Genomic DNA, 26815 nt, shown 5'->3' on the forward strand with positions numbered 1-26815 from the left:
ATATCTGGCTGGGCAGTGGTTACTTACACCACAAAATAGGAACCAATAGAGAAAGAGTAATTTAGGGTCAGAATAATATAGTCCAGAAAACAGGGGGTATGGTGGTGAAAGGGGGTAAAAGAATGTGTTTGTTCAATTATTGAGTTTAAAATGTCTTTGCAAGTTCTAAGGGAAATTGTGCAGAACTCAGTTGTGTATGTGAATATGGAGCTCAAGGAAAGAGGAAAGAAAAAGCACCTTAAAAAACAAGGCATGACCAGGTACAGTGGCTCATGCCTGTAATCCCAGCACTTTGGGAGGTTGAGGCAACAGAATCACTTGAGGCCAGAAGTCCAAGACCAGCCCAGGAAACATAGCAAGACCCAATCTCTACAAAAAAAGAAAAAAAATTAATAACCAAATGTAGTATTGTGTACCTGTAGTTCCAGTTATTCAGGAGGTGGAGGTAAGGAGGATTGCTTGAGCCCGGGAGTTGGAGGCTGCAGTGAGCTCTGATTGCGCCACTGCTCTCCAGCCTGGGTGACAGAGTGAGACCCTGTCTCTAAGAAAAGGCATGAAAAGTCTTCTTCCAGCATCTGGACACAAAGAAAGAGAATGAAGCCTTTTGGAGCCAAAAGACGCAAGCACGTCTTCAAAGAAGAAGAGCAAGTCGGCAGTGTCAAATACCATAGAGAGGTCAAAAAAGAGTTAAGATATTCTGTCCTTGCTGCTTCTACATGAGAATGAAGACCATTCTCAGGAATCAGACTAAACATTCCAGAAAATGTCAATATCACTCTGAAGGGACTCACAGTTACGAAGGGCCCCAGAGGAACTCTGCAGAGAGACTTCATTCGTATTAATGTAGAACTTGCATTACTTGGAAAGAAAACACAGGCTTCAAGTTGACACAGTGGAGAAATAGACAAGAATTTGCTCTGGTTTACACTATTAATAGTCATGTACAGAACAGGATCCAGAACATTACACTAGGCTTCCATTACAAGATGAAGTCTGTGTATCCTACAAGATGAAGTCTATGTATGCTCACTTCCTTCTCAGCATCGTCATTCAGAAGAATGGGTCTCTTGTTGACATCAGAAATTTCTTTTTTTTTTTTAATTTATTTATTATTATTATGCTTTAAGTTCTAGGGTACATGTGCATAACGTGCAGGTTTGTTACATATGTATACTTGTGCCATGTTGCTGTGCTGCACCCATCAACTCGTCAGCAGCCATCAACTCGTCATTTACATCAGGTATAACTCCCACATCAGAAATTTCTTAAGTGAAAAATGCATCCACAGGGTTCAGATGAGGCCAAGTGTGGCTTGTTCCATCAGTATCTCAAGCCCAGAAAGAAGAGTTCATTTTTGAAGGTAATGACAGTAAACTTGTACCAAATTCAGCTTCTTTGATTTAGCAAGTTACAGTAGTCAAAAACAAGGATACCAGATAATTGTTGGATGGTATCTATGTCTCTGAGAAAGGAACAGTTCTGCCATCTGATGAATAAAGTGTCAGAGTTATCCAGCTATGAAACAAGAAGATGCTGGATGATTCCTAAGACCTATTTGTGATATTTTAAACATGCAATAAAAGCCCTCTATTGATAGAAAAAAAATGGAAGCAAGGGATGGAGGAAAGGAGAAAGGGAGGAAGGAAGGAAGGGAGGAAGGAAGGAAGGAAGGAAGGAAGGAAGGAAGGAAGGAAGGAAGGAAGGAAGGAAGGAAGGAAGGAAGGAAAGAAGGACTAGATTTAGTAGTAAGGCTCTCTCCTTAGCAGCCACCTACAGAGCCATTTCTGAAGAATGGCTGGGGAAAAGGTCAGATTGTAGAAGAGTTAAAAATAGCAAAGATAGACTATTTTTAGCTTTGGCTTATGTTTTCTGCCTAGCAAGGTCAAACCATGTAACAAAGATATGACCTAGCCCAGTGCTTCTGAGACTCTTCCACCAAAATATTGCTTATAGCAAAATGGGGTGTGAATCTATGGATGTCTAGGGGTATAGGATCCTACAACTACAAAATTTCTCTAGCTTTATCCTAGTAATTCTTCTAAATTTCTATTTGTTATAGTATGAAAATAGTAGTTTTCAGCCCCAAAAAAATCTTTTGGAAAAAAACCATACTCCCAGGAAAATGTAAGATATTTAAACGGTGGCCTCAGGGAGTTCTGCAGGGTACATATAAACACTAGTTTGAGAAACAAGGACTCACTCCAAGTTTTGTGTAGGAAAATGTACCTTTATTTCGATTACTTCACAGAGATTGTGTCACAGTTTACCCCAGGCGTGGTGGTTCACACCTGTAATCCCAGCACTTCAGAAGGCCAAGGCGGGCGGATCACGAGGTCAAGAGATCAAGACCATCCTGGCCAACACAGTGAAACCCCATCTCTACTAAAAATCCAAAAAAAATTTAGCTGGGCATGGTGGCACGTGCCTGTAGTCCCAGCTACTCGGGAGGCTGAGGCAGGAGAATGTCTTGAACTCGGGAGGTGGAGGTTGCAGTGAATGGAGATCACGCCACTGCACTCCAGCCTGGTGACAGAGCAACACTCCATCTCAAAAAAAATAAATAAATAACAAGAAGGAAGGAAGGAAGGAAGGAAAGAAGGAAGGAAGGAAGGAAGGAAGGAAGGAAGGAAGGAAGGAAGGAAGGAAGGAAGGAAGGAAGGCAGGCAGGCAGGCAGGCAGGAAGGGAGACACAAAGAAGGGGAAGTTGTCCAAGAAGGCAAGAAGGCAATGTTGACCTGGAGAACAGATGCTGGACCAAAGTAGAACTCAGGTTCTACTCCTGGATCACCGTAAAATGATAGTACAAGTTTGGGCAATCACTTAAAGGCTGTGAGCCTCAGTTTCTACTTCTGTGAAATAATGGAGCTGATGTGCACGCTTTCTAAATTCCTTTCCCATCATAACTTCTCTGTTTGCCAATGTTAACATTAAATGGGCTGAAAGGAAAGGAACAGAGAAGTTAAAACCCTTTCAGAGCCAGTGCTAAATGCAACTATGTTCAAGAATTTTGAACTATGTTCAAAGAGTAACCATTTTCCTACAAGGCTGCAGTTCCAACACTGCTTTATTTAGCTATAAATTTTCATAAAAATGGGTCTCAATCCAGATGTTACTGCCTGGCCGAAAATATGAATCAAAACAAAGAGAATTGCATAGTCTGTTTTGGCTTTTTTACATATATAACATTCCTCAAATGTGCAACAGCCAACTTGCTATTATTCAGTTTGCAAATGTTTATTAAATACCTACTATTCAATTACATATAGTTCACCTTATGGGAAATACAGAAATAAATGAAACTAAATCTCTATACTCAAAAGATTTCACTCAAAGAAGAAACAGAGGTATACATCTCGAAGAAAAGGCAGAATAAAATAAATGTCATGGATGGAGATAAAAACCACATGCTCGGCCGGGCGCGGTGGCTCAAGCCTGTAATCCCAGCACTTTGGGAGGCCGAGACGGGCGGATCACGAGGTCAGATCGAGACCATCCTGGCTAACAAGGTGAAACCCCGTCTCTACTAAAAAAAAATACAAAAAACTAGCCGGGCGAGGTGGCGGGCGCCTGTAGTCCCAGCTACTCGGGAGGCTGAGGCAGGAGAATGGCGTGAACCCGGGAGGCAGAGCTTGCAGTGAGCCGAGATCCGGCCACTGCACTCCAGCCTGGGCGACAGAGCAAGACTCCGTCTCAAAAAACAAAAACAAAAAAAAAAAAAACACATGCTCAAGGAGTGATCATCTTTGACCAGGATCTTCTGCTGGAGGAGATGGTATTCTTTCCTTAGTGCTATAGTCATTGCGAGAGTCATTTAAAGGATGTGAATCCTACAGTCCAACTAGTCAATTGAAAAATGAGTTTTACACACAACTTCTGACTGCAAATCCAGCTTTCTCTGCTGCCTCTACAAAAGAAGTATTTATAGTATGCTCTTCAATTTATGAAAACATATATATCTGTGTCTATTTACACAGAGATATATAAAATTCTATTTAATCTTCACATCAATCCCAAGAAAGAGTTGCTTTTATTTATCCAAATGTTTCACAAATTTGAGACTCTAAGAGGTTTCAGAACTTGCCCAAGATCAATCAGAACAAATCATAAAGATAGGACTCAAACCCAAAATTCATAACACCCAAGTCTGTAGTTTCCCCTGAAATATTCCTTGCATGCAGGCTGCCATGCTCTGGGGATAAATTGATAGACCTCCTATCTGATCACTAGTACTACCAGGAAGAAGGTAAGAAGGACTGGAATTCCAAAATTCTTCTATTTAAATAATTATATATCTACTGTATTTATTAAAATAAAAACAAATAGGGGATTATGAAGCCATAGTCATCCCTTACAATGTAGTAGAGTAAGTGTCCATTGAGCAGAGCTTAGGAAAAGGTGATAGTGCAGAGATGCCAAAAACACAAGGACGGCAGGGCACCCCAGCAGCATGAGTAGAAAGCTGTAAGACAGAAGCATTGATAATCAGTTTTGCCTCCTTCTCAATTCTGCCAAAGGAGGGACTCAGGAGTGAAAGAGGAATTTTACCATGTCTGTCACTTTTGCATCTTTTCTGTGAAATGAAAAAAAGAAAACAAAAGTTAAACATGTCTCCAACGGCATTAATTTGTCAAGAGTCCAAATCCCCTTTTAATGTGTTACTTTTCTTAAAATAATTATCAGAAAAGAAGAAAGTCACTGAATAACTTTTCAGCATTTTAAGAGGAGCATTCCACAAATATGTGCATTTATGTGGGCTCTTCCTGTACGCATCCAGCTTATTGATGCTGCAAGTCATGTTTCCAAGCAGATTGCCATGATGGGCCATAATAGATTGTACTGGGGTAGGAATGCGGACTAAGTGGAAATGCAGGGCTAATCTGTCAGGTCCAACCAAGATAAATATCCCAGCAGTACTGCCATATTTCACAGTGCGTAGTGTTGACTATAGATCTCCTGACATGATAAATTTTATGGCCAAATGTGGTGGCATTTTGCAACCCTGGGTCTACTAAAGATGGTTGGTCCTTCTCTAATGGGGTCAATTGTGATAAATCGCCCTGTTGAACTCCTCATGAAATATGATGTTTCAGATTAGCCAAATTCTCTTTGATGTGCATGTTCCATTTAGCCTCCAGACATTTACCAGAGGAGCTTTTCTAGTTAGGAGAATGAAATGGTACCAGGTATGACCTTCTCATCTTCCTTACTATTTTGTCAGCAATGAAAAAGAAAGGGGAAGAATCTCTTTCCTAGGAAGATTGTGGACAGATTTCCCTCTGGAGTGACAGGAGTTGGAGGGCATTACCTGGGAGGAGAAGAAGGAAATAGATGATTGGTTCAATCTCCTGCATCTTTTGTTAATTCCCCTGACATGCAGCCACCAATTCGTTTTGGAGGAAGTTGTCTTTCCCTATACAAGAGGCCTGAGTAGCCAATAAACTGATGCTACATATTTCTCCAAGGAAACTGACATTTTATCCAGAGCAAGCCAAAATGATGTTTCCATACACAGAATTACGTATGTGCTTCATATAAGAAAAGAAAGCTTGAAAACTTCTGTAGACCACCCCATTTCCCATCTTTTCAAGACTATGAATGATAGTGATGATAAAAGTGTTTGGTACCTGCAGGCTAATGTCAGCATACCCTCTCTCCAATTAATTCAGCCTTGCACACAAGAGCACAAACTGTCATAGTTTAAGATCTGTCACAAAATAACTATGTGACCCCGAGCAAGTAACTAGCCTCTGAGCCTTGGGTTTCTCAGATGTAATGAACTCAAATTTCCTTCCATTGCAAAGCTTCTGGTAGGTAATACAACAATGTGTTAAAGATTACAGACTCTGGAACCAGGCTGCCTGAGTTCAAAACCTATATCCTTCACATGATACACAAGGACCTTGAGAAATTTCTTTAATCTCTCTGTGTTCCATTTTTCTTATCTGTGAAATGGGGTTGATAATCAAAGCACTCAACACATAGGGCTGTGGTGAGCATTAAATAATTTAATATATGCAGAGTGCTTCTAATCAAGGACAGAAGATACTGAGTTTTCAGTAAGTGTTTGCAATTATTATACTAGGATTCTATGTGCATGGTATTCAAGTAATGGTGACCAGTCCAGTATGTGAGCTGTTACATAGTAGAACAATTAACATTTTTTTACTATCTCACCATCACCTGTAAATGGACTCCTACATGTGGACAAATTGTTATCAACAAACAATAGGAACAGAACTGCATAATATTAATCATTATGCTTCTATTTTCTTTATCAGTTTATGTCACTAACATATCCACAAATGGTAACATTTCAAACTCTTTCTTCCCCTGAATTAGTCCCACCCCCATCTTCTTGCCCAATGAACACACACACATATACATACACACAAGTGCTCAAACCTCAGTCATTACACAAATCTTTTTTAACTTCAACTACCCAATATTTCAACACCACATCCTCTCTTTTCCATTCCTATAACAATCACACATGAGATGCATTCAATAAAGTTTCCTTGATGATGACGATGCTAATATGACTAAATATGAACATAACGGTCTTAGATTAATAAATTGTATTTATTATTTTCAAAGTATACAGGTAAATCATACATGCTTTATTCATTTATTCACGCACCTGTAAGCCTACCACATATTAAGCCCCGAAAAGTTTCTTTTGGGCCCAAAACATCAAAATCTCATCTAAATTTACATTCAGGCAAAATCTTAGTTATTATCTTATAGTCAAGCCATAGAGCATTCATTTTGTAAGCAATTACTTATAGAAAATAATTCATTAAATTCCTAATTGTTTTTCTTATTAGTACTTTGCTTTGGTCTATAGATACATTTTTCTAGTTGTGACTTCCTCATGTGAATATTAAGGAAGTTTGACTAAATAGTCTGAGGTCACTTTCTGTTCTAAATGTTCTGTGGAACAAAGACAAAAATAGTTTCCCATGATTAAGACTTAAGGAAATAATATCAGCCAGGAAATATAATGGATTCTAAAATAATGACAAAAAGGATATGCACAAAATTGATTATTTCTGGGTGGTCAGCTTGTGGATGAATTTTATTACTACCTTAATGTTCTCTGTCTCTCCTCTTTATTCTTTTCCTGTTTGGTTGCACTATTATTACATGGGCTGCCAAAAGGAGTAAAGTATGATCAGCTTTTCTGGAACATTAAGTCTAGAGAAATTCTGAGGGGATACTCCTGGCTCCCATTTGATTGATGGGTCAATTGAGCAACAGCTGACATATAATGAAAAAATCATAGACTTCAGAGTCCAAAGACTATACTTTAAGTCCCACTTTTTCTTTCAGCTTTATATTCCACTACAAACAATTTACATTTCTTCTCTGAGGCTCAGGTTCAGCATCTATAAAATGCGTATCCTCACAATTGAAGGCACAACCTTTGCCTGCCTGTCTAGCTATGTCATCCGTGCAAGAAAGACATTGCTATTCCTTATCTTCCAAGTGTGAGAGAAGAAATTCAGTGAGATTAAAAGAGGTGGTACAAGTCAAAGTACCTTGTAAATCCCAGAGTTCTACATGCATTTTGTTGCAGTTGTTACTGTTAGATTACCCCAACCAAATATTAAGCTTTTATGCCTACATGATTACAGTAATGCAAACAATAATATAAACTTTGATTATAAATAGACATGTTTGTTCTCCTTAATTTGAGATATACAGAAAAAAATTCAAGAGGAGAGTAGCACTTCCTCTTTCCACTAAACTTCAAGCATGGCAGGAATGGCCTATGTCTATCTTGTACACCAACGGGCATCTCTAGCACGTAGTAAAGAACCTGGAATTTAGAAGGAGTTAGAAAAACTCTTCCAATGATGGATGTGATTCCGTTTTATGATTTCCATAAAATGCCTGATTGCATTATTGCAAGATTAAGGAAAAGGCCATGCATTTTGCCAGCTCAAGGCTGTTGGGTATGCAATCTAAATTCATCTAGTCCCATGGCTGTGATTTGGTCCCACTTCATTGTCATCTTCTCTGGCTTAAATATTGATTCCAGGTCTTCTGGCTGGCTGAGATTTCCAGGATGGGAAATGCAATTATAGACATATCTTTGCACCTTTTCCCCTCCTTATCTGGGTAGGAATAAAGAACTTTGGAAATATGAGGACTCATTCTCTGGCTCTACACTTCCCAAGAAAAACTTTCTCTACTGTTTCTTTTTTTTTCCATAGGTTTTTGCAGAACAAATGGTGTTTGGTTACATGAGTAAGTTCTTTAGTGGTGATTTGTGAGATTTTGATGCACCCATCACCCAAGCAGTATACACTGTACCCAAAGGATAGTCTTTTATCCCTCATATCTCCCCACCCTTTCACCCAAGTCCCCAAAGTCCATTACATCATTCTTACGCCTTTGCATTCTCATAGCTTAGCTCCCACTTATGAGTGAGAACATATGATGTTTGGTTCTCCATTTTTGAGTTACTTCACTTAGAATAATGGTATTCATTTCCATCCGTTGCTGTAAATGTCATTATTTTGTTCCTTTTTATGGCTGAATAGAATTCCATGGTATATATATACCACAATTTCTTTATCCACTCATTGATTGATGGCTATTTGGGCTGGTTCCATACTTTTGCAATTGGAAATTGTGCTGCTATAAACATGCAGGTACAAGTATCTTTTTTGTATAATGACTTCTTTTCCTCTGGGTGGATACCCAGTAGTGGAATTGCTGGATCAAATGGTAGTTCTACTTCTAGTTCTTTAAGAAATCTCCACACAGTTTTCCATTGTGGTTGTACTAGTTTACATTCCCACCAGCAGTGTAAAAATGTTCCCTTTTTACTGTACCCCCACCAACATCTATTTTTTTTAATTTTTTGATTATGGCCATTCTTACAAGAGTAAGGTGGTATTGCATTGTGGTTTTGATTTGCATTTCCCTGATCATTAGTAATGTTGAGCATTTCATTATATGTTTGTTGGCCATTCATATATCTTCTTTTGAGAATTGTCAGTTCATGTCCTTAGACCATTTTTTGATGGGTTTGTTTGGTTTTGTCTTGCTAATTTGTTTGAGTTCCCTGTAGCTTCTGGATATCAGTCCTTTGTCGGATGTATAGACTGTGAAGATTTTCTCCCACTCTGTGGATTTTTTGTTCACTCTGCTGATTGTTTCTTTTGCTGTGTGGAAACTTTAGTTTAATTAAGTCCTATCTATCATTGTTTTGTTGCATTTGCTTTTGGGTTCTTGGTCATGAAATCTTTGCCTGAGGCAATGTCTAGAAGGGTTTTCTCATGTTATCTTCCAGAATGTTTATGGTTTCAGGTCTTAGATTTAAGTTCTTGATCCATCTTGAGTAGATTTTCATATAAGGTGAGAGATGAGGATCCAGTTTCATTCTTCTACATGTGGCTAGGCAATTATCCCAGCACAATTTGTTGAGTCGGGTGTCCTTTCCCCACTTTATGTTTTTGTTTGTCTTGTCAAAGATCAGTTGGCTGTCAGTATTTGACTTTATTTCTGGGTTCTGTATTCTGTTCCATTGGTGTATGTGCCTATTTTTATTGCAGTATCATGCTGTTTTGGTGACTATGGACTTAGAGTATAGTTTGAAGTTCGGCAATGTGAAAATGACCATGCTGCCAAAAGCAATCTGTAAATTCAATGCAATTCCAATCAAAATACCACCATCATTCTTCATAGAACTAGAAAAGACAATCCTAAAATTCATCTGGAACCAAGAAAAGAGCCTGCATTCCCTGCCATTTCTTCACCTGATCTCACCCTCCCTTTTCTAACCAGTTCCCTCTCTTTCCCTGAGAGGACAAGAAATCCAATCAGGGACTGGGCACAGAACCAATATTTATTACCAATACTCACCGTGTTTTACCACTGGTAAATTAAATGAGTATAGAGTTAAAAGAATGACTTAGATGAATAAAAGTAGCATAATTAATATTTAATGGGATAAATGAAACTGGTATATATTGAGATAAAGGATATTCCCAAAATGATTTGAATTATTTTTTTTTTCAGAGAAAAAGAGATGAGAAAGAGATCAAAGGAGAGGCTTAAGGAAAAAGAGAAACAGAGACATTTGTACTAAGAAATGATCCAGTTGTGTCTTTAAAGATAGATCACATTTTGAGAAGCAGGCAGACCCACAGACAAAACTCTCCCAAACAGCAATTTTTTAATTCCTTGGCTTCCACTATGAAATCAATTACTTTTTTATGAATAGTAAACTTACTGTCTCCCGTACTCTTCCAAATTGTCTAAGATAGAGTCTATCATTGGATCAGTTAATTGGATCAGCTGACTCTTCATGATAAGCATGAGAATTACACAGTATTTTATACTCTAAATTTGAAAGAACCTTCCATACCTGCCCCATCAGTTGGTTACCATCTTAGCTTACCAAATTTATGATCTGTGAGCTTCCATGACCACTCACATCTGTCTTGATTTTCCCTGGGGCTGCAGCAATGATGGTTGAGAAGAAATTCATAAGTGTTTGGTTTTGAAGTACTGTGTTGGCCTCATGAGACTGGAGTAAGAAAAGAGAGGAAGTTTCTGTTTCTCTCAGATTTCATTTTAACAAGACTCCAGACTGACATAATTTCCCAACCAAGTGGGACCAATTTAAATACCAGGATATAGTGATTTTTTCTTACTATTTGATTTTAGCATTTCACTTTTTAACTAGGAACCATAAGGCATCATTCAATAAATATTTAATAGGCTGTTATAATATAGAAAGCACCCTGCTAAGTCTTGCTGAAGATGTAAAGGAAAATAAAACATGACTTGTTTCCAATCCAGTTATGCCAGTTCATATACATGCAATACAGTTAAATATATGTAATAGCATAAATGAACTAGAAGCAAACTCTCTCTCTATTTGTATATATATATATATATGTCCCACTTATCCCATTATTTAATATTTAAATATGCCACTTTTATTCATATATATATACACACACACAAATGAATTTTTATGTACATATATATGTATCTATATCTATTGTCTATATCTATTGTCAACTGAAGAATAATAAGGTTCATAAATTTGGAAAGAAGAGCTTTATTTCTCCTAAATGGTTGCAGCCTGAAGGTGGCCCTTCTGACAGGCTGGAAAGTGTAGCATCCAGTTACCAACCAAATACAGGAACTTTGAGGGAGACTTAAAGGGACCCAAAATTTATGCTGAGTGGAGTGGTCAAGTATACATATTTAATAAGCTATAGAAGGAGTCATTAATATTTATGAATGGAGAAAGATGCACATGTGCAATGGAGCTTTACATCCCTTCATGAGTCACATGTACAAAAAGTGATGGCATCAGCATGATCTGAGGGTGGAGTTTTCAGCCCTCTGAGGTCAAAAGATAAAGCAGAGGACACAAAAGTCCTCATTGTACACCCTCTATAGACTGGCCAGAATCACTCCATGGTCCCTGGTCTCTTAACAGCAACGAATGCCATTCAGCTGTTGTATTAAAACTGCAAAAATGGAGGAGCAGTGTCAGGGGTTGGTTGAAATCAGCAGTAGAGTGAATCTTTCAAAAGGGCTGGTTTCTGTCTAACCCTCAAGGAAAAAAGTCTAACGGCAGTTAACAAAGAAGGGTGTATAATGAGGTGAATCTGCCCTCTTATCACTTCATGGCTAAGAACTCCGTTTTCAAGGTTTCCCTAGGGTCCCCTTGGCCGAGAGGGGATCAGTTCAGTTGGTTGGAGAGATCAGAATTTCATTTTTATTTCTCACTCTATGGATAGATAAATATATAGATAGACAGATGATAGATAGGTAGAAGATAGACATAGAGAGATAAATAGATAGATGATGGATGGATAGATAGAGACAGATAGATAGATAGATAGATAGATAGATACAATAATTCACAATATAAGACAACATATAGGCTCTAATAGAGGAATGACAATATGTAAAAAGGAAGAGTGGAAATATCAGAGAATAAAAAGATATGAGCCCCAACTCCACACACACACACACACACACACACACACACAAAATAGAGACTTTTTTAATGGGGAGTGTGGACTCCTGATAAGCAACAAGGATAGAGTCTAGCTGTCGAGATAGAAGAAAGAAGGAAAGGGGGAGAGGAAAACCAGCTCTAGCAAAAATGCTGACTAACCATCATTTTCGTGCACAAACACCCTGACACAGGATGCCTGGGGTGGAAAGACCTGCCAGTTAAGAATCACCCCAATGTATTTTTAGCAAAGCAGCATGACCCTAACCACATATAGCCCCTAGAGCATGACCCTATAAAACTTCCCTCCAGACCCTGACTCTTCTCAAACAACCCCCTCTCTGCTGTGGTGCCCATTGCTTCCTTGCAACATACTTTCTCTCTAATATACCTGCTTTCTTTAACTCATTACTGTCTTGGTAAATTCTTTTGCCACTGACAATGCCAGCCCCAGTCTGTGACAACCCATGACAGGGAGGATTTCAACTGATGGAGAAGAGGTTGGCAGATATGAGATAACCCAGTCAACTTGAGAAATATTAAGAAATCATGTTTAAATGACACTTCAGTGCTGAAATTTAAAAGTCATTATAAATCAGAGTGAAGAATTTAGCCTTCGTGCTACAAATAAGAGAAAGCCATTCAAGGATTCTTAGTAAAGTAACATCAAGAATGTAATATTTAGGAGGATCCATCTATCAGCATTAGGTAGACTCATTGAAAGAAAAGTTGCTTGGAGGCATAGAATCTAACAGAATGAAACTTCATGGGAAGGCAGAATCAGCAGACTGATATGGCTTCAAATTCCATTTACTAGCTCTATGACCTCAAGCAATTTACTCAGCTTCTCTTTGGTTTCACAGTTCCCCCCATTGTAAAAGAGAAATAAGAAAAGAAAATTTACAAGCTTGTGGTCAAGATTAAATCAGATGGTGTATGTAAAGTGCCTAGCAAGGAATTGGCTCAGTCCTTGTTTATGGAAGAATGTCTTAATTTTGGCTTCACTTTTGATGGATGATTTTGTTGATTATACAAACCATGATTGACAGATCTTTTTCTTTTAGCACTTTGAGTATGTTATGCCATTGCTTTCTGGACTCTGTTGTTTCTGATGAGCTATAAGGCATTTTTCATGTTATTGTTCACTTCTATATGTTGAGTCATTTTTCTCTTGCTGCTTTCAAGATTCTCTTTTTGTTTTTGGCCTTCAACAGTTTGACTATGATATGTATGATTCAGATCTTTTGTGTTTATCATTCTTGGGGTTCTCCGAACTTATTCTGACATTTTGGAAATAATTGGCTGAGCCCCTGTCTTTTAAGTAATGTTTGCCAACACAAACGTATAAAGTTTCATTAAGTGTGAAGTTTAGCTTATTAATATTTAGCTTAGAATATATCTTAGAACCATTTTCCTTCTTAGGTTGCAGTATTTTTTCTTTGACGTTTTGCTCCACTAGCCACCTTATAAGTTACATCAACGCTGACATACTTTACTTGCCCTCAAAAATCAGACAGAATGGATACAGTACTAGTTTCTGTGATATAAAGAAATAATTTGTAAATTCATTGGTTGCATTTAGTAAAAATTAATATTTATTGGTCACTCCCTCTAATCTCGAGTCCTCTAAGTACTTTGCAAATATGACCTCACATAATCTTGCATATAGTATATGTAGTATATATATATAATCATATACTATATACTATATATTGTCTGACTTTACAGATGAGCAAACTAAGGCTTAGAGGGGTTAAATAACTTGTCTTGGTTGCACAGCTAGTAGTAAGTGGCTGAACCAGATTCATTTGACCAGTCTGACTCATAAGCCCTATACATTACTGTCTGAATTGAGGCATGCTTCTTTAATTTTGTATTTCTTTTCCCAAAGGCAGAAATTTATTTCAAGTCTCCAACCTTCGTTTTAACTTGAACATAATGATAATGTGTTTTCTATTAGGGCCTTTCTTTATACTCGCATACAAGAGGTAATATTGTAAAGTGTCTCTTGGACCCTGATTTTGGTAATAGATTATCTGTATTCAAATGTAAATCCATCTCTTTGCTATCTGTGTTGACAAGTAATTTAAAATCCGTATGTCTTGGTTTTTTCATCTTAATTCAGTATAATAAGAGTAACTACCACGTAGCACCACAAAATGCTAGGACAGTCTAACCCAGAGTAAGCACTCAATAAATGTTAGATATTATTATTACCTTGTATCTTTTACATTGTACTTATCAGATTATACTATAATTTTCTGTTTGTCTGATTTTCCTATTTAACTATTAATCCCAAAAGGCAGAGACTACATCATTTTCATCTTTGTAGCCCTGAAGCCTATCAGTATCTGAAACATACTACTAATACATTATATTTTTAAGGGATAGATGGATGAAAGAGTTTTTTCACTGGGCAAGCTAACATTTTACATCAGATTTTCAGCCTAGAAAAAAATAGCCAGGTGTTCTCTGTTAATTTTCAGAACGTGGTAAGTTCACCACATATGTAGCAGTAAATTGCAGATGGCAAAGGAAAACTCCCCACAAACAGAGAGAAAAGAGATGTCAGTGGCCCTAGCTCATCACACATCTTTGACAAATCTAGTTTATGTAACTCCACAGAAGCTAATGAGAAGCCATGAGGACTCATGGTCCAGAAGTGCTCTTGATTTCAGAATAATCCATGCCAATCTTACTTTGTTCAAGACATACATGCTTTTGGGTAGTTGTCCACTGGTAGGAGTTTCATTTTCCCTTGTAATTAACGATTTGCTTGCATCGTCCATCCCACCATTCCCTCTCCCTCATCTTCACAGGGTCCACAAACACACCAGAGGAAATGTCTGTGTTCATGTACCATATTAGCCTCTTGAGAGGGCTTGCATTTGACATTTTTAGTTTCGAGAGAAAAAAAAAATGACCAGAAAATATAACAGTACTATTTTATATGTGTATATATATGCACATTTACATATATGCACATATACATATATATATCCAACTAAAAAAAGAGTTAGCTTATTGGTATCATTAGGAATTCAATACAAAACTCATGGACTGACCTAGAGGCCAGGCGCAGTGGCTCACGCCTGTAATCCCAACACTTTGGGAGGCTGAGGCAGGCGAATCACGAGGGTGGGAGATCGAAATCATCCTGGCTAACATGGTGAAACCCCGTCTCTACTAAAAATGGGCAAAAAATTAGCCAGGCGTGGTGGCACACGCCTGTAGTCACAGCTACTTGGGAGGCAGAGGCAGGAGAATGGCGTGAACCCGGGAGGCAGAGCTTGCAGTGAGCCGAGATTGCACCACTGCACTCCAGCCTGGGCGACAGAGAAAGACTCTGTCTCAAAAAAAAAAAAAAAAAAAATATGGCTTGACCTTAGCCCAACACCTAAAGACTTGATCTCTGGAGTGATACATTTGGGTTTGAAGCTCAGCTCCATCATTTGCTACCTGTGCCTCTTTTTTCATAAATCACTTTTCTGAGTATCTATTTCCTCATTTATACCTTTCTCACTGGCTGGTGGTCAGGATTAAGCGAGATGTCTAATATGAAAGAAGATGGCAACATTATCATCATTCTCATTTTACAGATACAGAAACCAATGGCTAGAGATGTTAGCAACTGGCAGCATGTTTTCCTGAAAATTAACTCCACAAAACCCAACTTTCTAAACATCTAATTTGCTTTATTTACTAAGTTCACTGGTTTGATGAAAATGCTTTTTATACCTTTAAGTGATGAGAAAACTAAAAATCAAACAGGAATGTTTTAAGAACTTAAAGGGATGGTTGAATTTTGGTGTCTCATGATAAACGATCTAGCAAAACAGAAATGTCAACATTTGTTATGGGAATTTCTCAGTTTCTATTGATATCTAGATCCACTTTAACATTATTTCTGTTTTGTCAGATTTTAGCCGTTTTAGGAATTTTTCAGTCAATTTTTAAAATTCTTTGCATTTATTAATTTATAGTCAAGGAATATTAGAAGTACTAATATAATCTACTGTAATAAAATATTCTGAACAGCTCCACTTTCTTTACATACTTTGAAATTTTTAACCCTTTTATGTCCAGTATGTCAATTAACTTATGACTATCCCAATTGTTTCTTATTAGCAAATAGAATTTCTGCATTTCCCATCTGATGAGATTTTTCTCCAATTTATTTTTATTTAAGATACTTTTGGATTTAATTTTAAATTCTTAATTTAATTTAAATAGTTAATGTAATTCAATCTTTCCTTAATTAAAATAACTGAAAATCGAACTTAAATTAAAATAAAGATTTAATTCCACTTAAAATGGAAGCTCAATTTAATTTAAAATTAAAATTTAATTTAATTTAAAATTGTGATTATTTCACATGCTTTTGAATTAAATTTAAATTTTAAATTGTTACAGATACAAACTGAAACTTGATATGCCATTTGAGATATTGGCAACGGAATATTAAAAGTGCGTGAAGTTTGAAAAAATATAAAATGACATTCAAAAGCATCCAAATTCACATCCAAAAGAAGTAACTGAAACAATTCTAACATGTATAAGAGTCAAAATGTTGGCTGGAAAATAGCATTTTTAATTGAACTTATAATGATTTTTTTAATTCTTGACCATTTTTCTCAGCTACCATATTAGACTTAGTATAATTCATATTCTTGCTAAGCTGACTAACATTGTTGTTAGAAACTATCAGAACTGGTTATTTGGTTAACAGATCATCAGGAGAATTGATCTGCTTCCTAGATAATTTTCCCACAGTTATACTGGCAGCCAATTTTAGAGCCAAAATCTCCTTGAGACATAGTTCTCCTTTGGGTGCACGATTTTAGAGAACATAGGCCAAAGAAACTCAAATGAAAAGTCCGCCATGGTTAGTCTACTTGAGCAAGTTGTACATGACCATAGATTACCCAGTGCCAGGTTAAGTGAAATTTTTGGTTTTGACTACATAATCAGAACAATTAAGCAATATGTTATGGGTTGTTTACACATTTTGTGTTAAAGGATAAAGCTTCCATTTAGCGTTCTCCATATCTTCAGCTAAATATTATCTCCCAAACATCCTTTTGATCAAACAAGAAGGAAACTCCATTTTCTGATACCGCAGTATTTTATTAGAAACTACTTTAGTTACCTCTTCAGTCAAACTTTGAAGCACGCCATAATATTTTTATATTGTTGCTTTTACTTCTTAAGGAAGTTGGTAGAATTCTCTCTTTTAGGAGAAAAGCAAGATGATACACTAAGGAGAAAAAAAGCATATTTTGATGAGTACCCAAAAAAACTAGAAAACAAACAATAGTTGCCTCTTTCTTCCAACATCTAACAGTTTTGTCTCATTATTTGGAATATATGGTTACTATTTAGGAAACTACTGTCACCAATGTTTGTGAAAAAATGATACTAAAATACATATTTATACTATCTCTTTTTAAGAGTTATATAAATCCCTATTTATTTAAAGAAAATAAATGTCATACATTTCAATGATTTTATTTCCTTTCTCAAATAGAAGACATTTTAGAAAAAGCCAATAAAATTAAGAAAGAGCAAGGAATGGTATGCCATGCACTGTGCGTGATGTTCAGTAAATGATGTTTTATGTTGATAAGGAGAAGTAAGAGAAAAATAAGGAGAAGTACAATTCTAAGTATATTATTTTTTAATTTATGCTGCAAAACAGAATTATTTAGTCACACCTCTAAATTTAGTGTAAAACCAGTGATGAGGCAATCACTAAAATGTAAATCAGGCAGAAGAGAATAAAAACCTAAGATCTACTTTTTAACCATTTTCTTTGTGAGTAGGGAAGAAAATATGTTCCTTGGTAGATGTGTTTTTGGAATTCAAACGATGGTTGTTTTTTTTTAAGTACCAGGATAGGTCAATATGATTGTCATTTTCATTACCAATCATCAAGTGTCCATTATCTGCCAGCAATATATTCACTTATTTAATCTTTCAGATAATACAAGGGAACTTCAAACACTTCAAGAAAAATTGAATTGAAAGATATAAATATAAACTTTCTCAACATAAGCCCCATCAAGTTCAAGACACTTTCATAAATGATCATACCAGCCATTTAGTCCATCTCTAAAGAACTGAGGGTACTGGGAATTTGACCAATGCGGTCTCCTTTACATTATTAACTGAAAAAACGTGGATGTTTTCCACAGATTTTGTAAGATTAGGAAATGAAAAGAAGTCAGAAGCAGTCAAATCAGGATTGCAAGGTGCATGCCTAATGACTTCCCATCAAAACTCTTGCAAAATTGCCCTTGTTTGATGAGAAGAATTAACATGACTATTGTCATAATGAAGAAGTCTCTGGTGAAGTTTTTCCGGGCATTCTTCTGCTAAAGATTTGGCTAACTTTCTCAAAACAATCTCATAACAAGCAGATGTTATCATTCTTTGGTCCTACAGAAATTCAGCAAGCAAAGTGCTTTGAGCATCCTAAACAAACTGTTGCCATGACCTTTCCTCATAGATCCTCTGCTTTTGCTTTAATTGGACCACTTCCACCTCTTGGTATTGCTTTGATTGTTCTTTGTCTTCAGAATTATGCTAGTAAAGCCATGTTTCATCTCCTATAACAATTCTTTGAAGAGAGGCATCAGAATCTTAACCCTACTTTTTTAAAATGTCAATTGAAAGCTCTGCTCTTGTCTGCAGTTGATCTGGGCACAACAGTTTTGGCAACCACTGAGTGAAAAGTTTGCCCAACTTTAATTTTTCAGGCAGGATTGTGTAACCTGAACCAATAGAGACGTCTATGGTGTTGACTATTGTTAATGTTGTTAATCATTGGTCATTGGTCCTCCTCAATTAGGACATGAACAAGATAAATTTTTTCCTCAAAAATTGATATGGATGGTATGCCGCTGTGGACATCTTACAAATCATCCATTGTAAACTTCTGATTCCTTTAGGGCATTGTCCACATAAACTTTTCATATAGCATCAATGATTTTGCCACTGTTCCACCCAAGCTTGACCATAAATTTGATATTCATTCTTGTTTCAATTTTAGCAGAATTTGGCCAGCTGTGGTAGCTCATGCCTGTAATTCCAGCATTTTGGGAGGCCGAGGCAGGAGGGTCACTGGAACTCAGGAGTTTGAGACCAGCCTGGGCAAAAGAATGAGACCTCTTCTCTAAAAAAAAAAATCAAAAAAATTAGCCAGGCGTGGTAGCATGCATCTGTAGCCCCAGCTACTCAGGAGACCGAGGTGGGAGGATTACTTAAGCCTGGGAGTTTGAGGCTGCAGTGAGCCATGGTTACACCGTTGCACTCCAGCCTGGATGACAGAGCAAGAACCTATCTTAAAAAATAAATAAATAAAAATATTTAGCAGAATTCACATTACACTTAGAGGGACTCTTTTCAAACTGATGCCTTATCCTTCTGAAACACTTCTGCCTAGTGTTCCAAACTAGATTCTGTTCAGACGTGTTATAAGATGCTAGCATGAGTTTATCTGAGTGCAAAAAATTTTTGAAATCCATTCATAATACACATTCCCATGATCTTTTTGAAGACCACTCATATTATAATACCACTATTTTATAGATAAAGAAACAAAATTATAAAGGTTAAGGACCTCATCTAATGTCTAATGGCTTATAAGCAAAAGAATCAAGATTGATAGTTGTAATTCTAGATATTCAATTTTTCCTCTTTCCTATAAGCTGCCATGAAGTTGCATCCCTCTCTTCCTACATAGAAAGCAGATCACTGGGCAGAAAGACTTACAGCCCAGGTGTAAGCACACACTTAGCATTTGGCTTTCATCGCTAAAATCTCTGACTCCACAGAAATGAAATTTTTTGAAGCAGAATTTTAGGTGCCAATTCAAAATTCCAAATGCTACTGAAGCAAACATTTATTTTCATTATTATTCCTTAGTATACTAGATGTGAGAAAGATAAATGTGAACTCTCTGCTTCTTGGCCAGACTGCAAGTTTATGACATGACATGAAATTTTTGGTGAAATCACCCAACTCTCCTGTACCAGTGAAATGATTTCTTACAAAATCCAATGATCATATTCAGATCCACACCTTAAGAAAATTATCTTTTTTTCTCCATCTAAAAATACTTTCCATAATTGACGGTGTCATGTACATACTAGGCACCACTATGAAAATAATTCTCTATTACTTCAAGCTGGTACAATCAATATTGTTTAATTTCTTTTTTTTTTTTTTTTTTTTGCTTTTGTTTTTGTTTTTGGAGACGAAGTCTCCCTCTGTCGCCAAGCTGGAGTGCAATGGCGCAATCTCAGCTCACTGAAACCTCTGCCTCCTCGGTTCAAGCGATTCTCCTGCCTCAGCCTCCGGAGTAGCTGGGACTACAGGCACACGCCACCACACCCAGCTCCTTTTTGTAATTTTAGTAGAGACGGGGTTTCACCATGTTGGCCGGATGGTCTCAATCTCTTGACCTTGTGATCTGCCCGCCTCAGCCTCCCAAAGTGCTGGGATTACACGCGTGAGCCACTGTGCCCAGCCTTGTTTAATTTCTTAACATCCTCTACATGTAACTGTCTCACAAGCCAGGTCAGTACCAGCAATAAATTTGCAGAAAAGAAGCAGAGTAAAGAAGGATGATACACTAAGAGGAATAAAAAGATTATTAATAGTTGCAGAATTAGACAGCCTTGCTAAATGGAAAGGATAGAGATGGCAGTTTCATAATTGCCTCTGATTGATTGATATGACAAATGTAACAATAGCAGAGGATGTACAGCACAGCGCCAAACAGTGATGTCACAGACATCAAAACACAATAGCAGACATTCTTTTTTAAAACAAATTTGTTTGATCTCTGAAAGTTTACCTGGTTCACTGACTCTAGTATCTGATTTTTGACCTCTGGAGACGTTTGAGGCATGAGATTTGTGCATGGCCTAGGTTGGTGGAAACAGGGTCTCCTGCCCAGAGCATTGTGTGCCACCACTGTCAAGAATCCTGTGGAATCAATAGTCAAAATATAAGGTGGAGAGGGCCAAAGATAGTTTTCTGGGAAAATGAGACATAATGAGGCAATAATTCAATAGAAAATCTGAACCAAAAATTGGGGCTTGAAGCACAGAATCAAGGATAGAAGGAACAGGAGAGGAGAGTAGAAACCTTGAATAAAGTGGAGGCAGGAGTCAATGTAAGCAAATTGTGAAACAGAACCCACTGGCCTCTGCCATCCCAAAGGCCCAAGGCCATCATGGCAGGGCAGTTATGTTGGAAAAGCCAAAAAGCTAGAGGATACAAATGGAAACTAATAATGTCCTATAATCCCCGAACTGAAATGCTAATGGAAGATCTTTCATAGAAGAGAAAAGTTTTAAATAATTACCAAAAATAATTTCTCAGTTATTTAATCCTAGAATGTAAAATAGTGGATGGGGAAGATGTTTTGGAATTCTACAAGACTTGAGTTGAGATCTAGACATTTTCTCTGACTTTGTGTGCTTTGGTTAGTAACTTTGCTCAGCCAAGACTCAGTTTATCAGTCTGTTTACACATTGCCATAAAAAAATACCCAAGACTGGGTAATTTATAAAGGAAATAGGTTTAATTGGCTCACAGTTCCACATGGCTGGGGAAGCCTCAGGAAACTTACAATCATAGTGGAAGGCAAAGGGAAAGTAGGCACCTCTTCACAAGTCAGCAGGAAAAAAAAAAGCAAGTGAAGGAGGAACTTGCCAAACACTTATAAAACCATCAGATCTTGTGAGAACTCACTCACTATCATGAGAACACTATCATGGAGGAAACTGCCCCCTTGATTCAATCACCTCCCACCAGGTTTCTCCCTCAACACCCGGGCATTATAATCCAAGATGAGATTTGAGTGGGGACACAAAGCCAAACAATATCATTCAGTCTCCTGAGAATAATAATAGTGTTTATCTCACAAGTTTTTATAAAGACAAAATGACACATTCCACATTCCACATAAAGCACTTAACATATTGACCAACACATAGAAAGTACCATATACTTTCGTTTAAAGCCAGTGTTTCATTCAGGTATAATTGACCTATAATAAACCACACATATTTAAGTTGGACAATTTTATGATTTTTAACATATGTAGAGGCTCATTAAACCATCTCCACAATTAGGAAGATGAACACACTCATCACCCCAAAAAAGTCACCTTGTGTCCTTTTCTCTACTTCTTTCCTTCTGTTCTTACCATCACTCCACCACGTTGCATCTCGAGAAACAAATTATTTTATTTCTGTCATTAGAGTTTTTATGCTTTAGAATGGTATACTTACGGAAACATATAGTGTGTACTCTTTTAGTGGGGAGGGGTGGTCTAACTTTTGTCACTCAGCATAGTATTTTTGAGATTTATTGTGTCAGGAGTCTCCAAATCACTCATAGGAGGTTCATAATGTTCTAGGACTCCAGTGTCTGATTTTTCTTCTCTAGAAAATCATTAAATAATTAATTATGATGTATTTAGGGTTTCTTATGCTTTGAACTTCCTATATCTGTGAGTTTAAAGTTTTCCTCAAATTCTAAAAATTAACAGACATTATTGTTCTGTGCGGGAAATGTATGAGAGTAAACACCCTTTATCCCAAGTATATGTCAATACAGACATAATAAGCAAATCATGATGTGAAAGGGAGAAGAAAATATATATATATATATGTATATATATATATATACACACACACACACATACACACACATATATATATTTATTTACACTCACCAGACTTTGGAGAAAGCATCACCAGACCAGGAAGCAACAGCTTGGGCTCCAGAGTCAGCTGCCTGTCCGTGCACAGATGAGGAGAGGTCTCATGAAGCTTTGGTGGTCTGGGACCCTAGCTCTTTTGTAACAATTTGTTTGGTGTGAGGCCCAGTCACTAGGGCCCTTTGTGACCAGGCTCAAAGAACACAAAAACATCAACTTGTTTTTGTGACTGTCTGTTGTTTTTCAGTAACTAATGTACAGGAATAGATTGAAATAGAGATTTCTCCCAAACAGTGCCAGATGAATGCCTCAGGTGGCTACCTGTTCTAGGACTTGGTAACCATTGTTTGTTCAATTCCTCCACATGCAATTCCCCCACAATTACTTATTTTAAAATTGTCTGTCTCAATTCTTTCTCTCTTCTCTTTTGAGGATTTCAGTTACACATATATTAAACCACTTCAAGTTGTCTTGAATTTTTCATTCTTTTTTTTTTTTTTGCCTTTTATGTATTTCATTTTGGATAGTGTTTACTGCTAAATCTTTATTTACTTATCTTTTCTTCTACAATGTCTAATCTGATGTTAGTCACATCCAGGGCAGTTTTCTTTTTTTTTTTTTTTTATCTCAGACATTATAGTGTGCGTGACCAGAACTCTAACTTGGATCTTTTTATATCTTCTATATTTCTACTTAACATCTACAATCTTATCTCCAAGTTCTTGAAAATATGAAATACTGTATGTTAAAGGAAACAAAATGGCAAGTATGTAGGATGAACAAGTTTAGAGATCAAGTGTACAACATGAGGACTAAAGTTAATAAAATTATATTGCATTAGGGATTTCTGTTAAGTAGAATTTAGCTGCACTTGTCACAAGAAGAAAGTAATTATGTGAGATGATAGATATATTAGTTAGCTTCACTTTAATAAGTTTTTACTATCTATATGTATCCTATAACATCATGTTTTAAGCCTCAAATATATACAATAAAATTTATTTTGAGAAATAAAATAAATACATGTTTTAATATTCTTATCCACTAATTCAGTCTTCTGTGACATTTTGGGTTATGGATTGTATATTCTTACTCCTTCACATGCTTAATTATTTTCTATTGAATGCCAGACATTGTGAATTTTATTTCATTGAGTCCTGGAGCCTCTGGTATTCCTGTACATATTCTTGAACTTTGTTCTGGGACAAAGTTAGGTTATAGAGAATCAACTTTCTGGCCCACGTTTAAGCTTTGTTATGCAATAACATTGCAGCATGTAGGGCTAGGTCCGATTTTTAACCCACCATTGAAGGAAAACTCTTCTGAGTATTCTGTCCAACGTACCATGAATTACAAAGTTTTCTGCTTTGGCTAATGGAGCAGGAACTATTTCTGGTCATGTGTCAGTTCTCAGCATGCTTCCCGCTAATCGTTCTGGATGGTTATTTTCCCAGTCTTGACTACTTTCTTCATACACACACTGCTCAATATTCAGATGAAGACTCCATAGGGTCTTCTTTGCATCTCCAAAGCTCCTTTCTCTGCAACTCTCCCCTTTCCATTGTTCCAGCTCCCTTAGCCTCCCCAGACTCCCAGCTTCATCTCAACTCTGGGAGGTTATTGTGCTTACTTGGTCTCCCCTTCCCGGAACTATAGTCTGAAGCTTTCAACAGGCAGTAATCTAGGGGACTTTTAGGGCTCATCTTGTATCCCATGTCTCAGAGGTCACTGTTCTTTGTTGCCCAATGTCTAAAAAACAGTCATTTCATACATTTTCTGGGTTTATTATTATTATTATTATTATTATTATAGGGAAGAGGGTAAATGTGGTCTCTGTTTCTTTACCTTGGCTGGAAGCCCTACATACTTTTTGAAATATATGAACAAATTTATTTATATCAACATCTTTCATAATTGAATGACAAACAGACTCTAATTTGCTATAAGATAGTCAATAAACCATTGAAAGCAATACATATGTTTATGTATGTGCATGCTTATGTGTTTCAAAAGAGAGATCCTAGAGAATCGTCAGTCCAAAGGCTTCAAAATTTATTGTTTTTTAAACTGTAGGCTATCTGATCAATAATCTTTGTGTATGTGGGTTACACTAAGCTTATTTTGTTGATAAGATTAATAAACAGAGAAATCTCACCCCTAGCACACGTAACAAAAATAGGATATAACAAATGAGTTCGTGCATATGAAAGCTTTAGTCATGCTATTTTTTCTCTTTGTCAGTCATCTTTCATAATGTCCCAGTTTCTTGAGGTAATTTTGGTGGAATTAAAACTGGACAGCTTAAAATTATATAATTAAATATATTCAGCTTCAATTAAAAATTATAATTGCTTCAAAGCTGCTAACATGACCCTTGTTAGCAAGAACACATGAGTACAAATGACCTATTCATTGACGTATGTCAGAAAAGTTTTGAAAAATGGGGGAGATGGGTAGGTAAAACATTTCTCATAGAACACCTTCAGTCAGGATGACACATGGTAAACAGCCTGCATGTAGTGCAATGTCTTCCTTTTATAGATTAGGAAACTGAAACCCAAACTTAAATAACATCCCGAGTCACATGGTTGGTGCATTACTAAATATGGATATGACCAAAATCTTTTTATCCTCTGTATTGATTATTAATTTACTTGTTTGTTTTCTCATAATGGAAATGCCCTTTTCAATGTGGAATCATTTCTCCATATCAGAATATAAGACCCAGAGAGAAGCCGCTGTGTTGAGTCCCAATTCAACTATTCCTACTATCATGGAGCATCTACCTTGTGATCAACGTTGTTTGAGAAAGTGAAAACCCTCACAATTCATTTAGTAATTCAACTGATGTTTTTTGGCCATCTTCTCCACACCATTTATCATTCTATTTGCTAGAGAAAGAGGTGAACAAGGCAGACAAGATCCTGCTCTGAAAGATTTTACCTTTTAGTTGGGACGAGAGGAAGGGAGGGAATGAAGACGAAAGACAAGTGTAGAAATATAACTTTAATTCGGGATGAGTGACCATGTATAGTGAACATTATACAGTAATAGAAAGTGGTTATCATGAAGAATGATACAAATGGATGCATTTGCAATCTACATTGCAAGTAGATATTGTGGGACTTTTCAACAGATTGTATGAGAGGAGTGAAGGAAAGAAATGAAGCTGGGACAGCGGGAGGTGGGGAACAGGAAGGGAGGACACCCAGTGAGAATTGGATGGAGAACAAAGTCAAAAATTCTGTCTAAGATTCATTAATTGGAAGGCACCCATTAGAACTGTTTCTCTCAAATTTTAAAATTCAAGTTCTGATGCAGTTAAGTCTTGAATGGGCCCAGGGGTCAACATTTCTAACAACATTTCTGGGATGATGTCAGTGATATCGCTACACAGACCACGTTTTCAGTAGCAAGTTCTTAGTTAACCAAGTGGATTATAGTTAAAATAGTGATATAGAGCTGTATAGAAAGGTAAGAAACTGAATTATAAAATTTGGTAACATTTGATATATTCCGTAAAGCCCAAATTAATTGAGAAAATATAGAAGAATTAGCAAACCAGAGAGTTTAGAGAAAAATCCTATAAAATTTAGTGCACAATGTATAAGAAACCAACATTTGTATAAGACAGAATGTGAATTTAAAATAAGAAGAGAGAAACAGGGATAAATGTAGAATTCAAGAATCAGAAATAGGTTGTGAGCTGGATATTGCACTATAGTTCTACAAGGCAGGTAAGATGAAAAACAATCCCCCTTGATTCCCTTTTTGCTAATCTTATCCTGACCCATTCTATAAGCACCATTTGAAATTTCAGGGTAATAAAAGCTTGGAGTCAAAGACAGAAGGCAATGCCAATAAGTCACTGGAGTTTGGGCTGATGAATTTTAAATAAGAAACTAACAGCTTAAACATTATTCCTTAGACCAATGGCTAACTGAACCTTTTCTGGGAATAATAGAGAAATATGAGTACATCCAGGGACTGAAAAAGGTAACACTATGGCTGAATTTTGATGGAACTGTAAGTTACAAAAGAGAAGGAAGCTCCCCTAAAGGGCCATTCAAAGTATTTAAATTTGCACT

At 36.8% G+C, this 26815-nt stretch overlaps 1 long non-coding RNA gene and 1 pseudogene across 1 annotated transcript in view; one reads left to right on the forward strand and one right to left on the reverse strand.

Moving 5' to 3' along the window:
* Positions 1-26815, reverse strand: part of LOC126958562 (uncharacterized) — a 169992-nt gene that overhangs the window by 100652 nt on the left and 42525 nt on the right. The gene's annotated exons all lie outside the window — the stretch shown is intronic.
* LOC126958561 (60S ribosomal protein L9-like) lies at positions 723-1497 on the forward strand (annotated as a pseudogene).

This window comes from Macaca thibetana, chromosome 7 (genome assembly GCF_024542745.1).
Source record: "Macaca thibetana thibetana isolate TM-01 chromosome 7, ASM2454274v1, whole genome shotgun sequence".
Classification (NCBI taxonomy): domain Eukaryota; kingdom Metazoa; phylum Chordata; class Mammalia; order Primates; family Cercopithecidae; genus Macaca; species Macaca thibetana.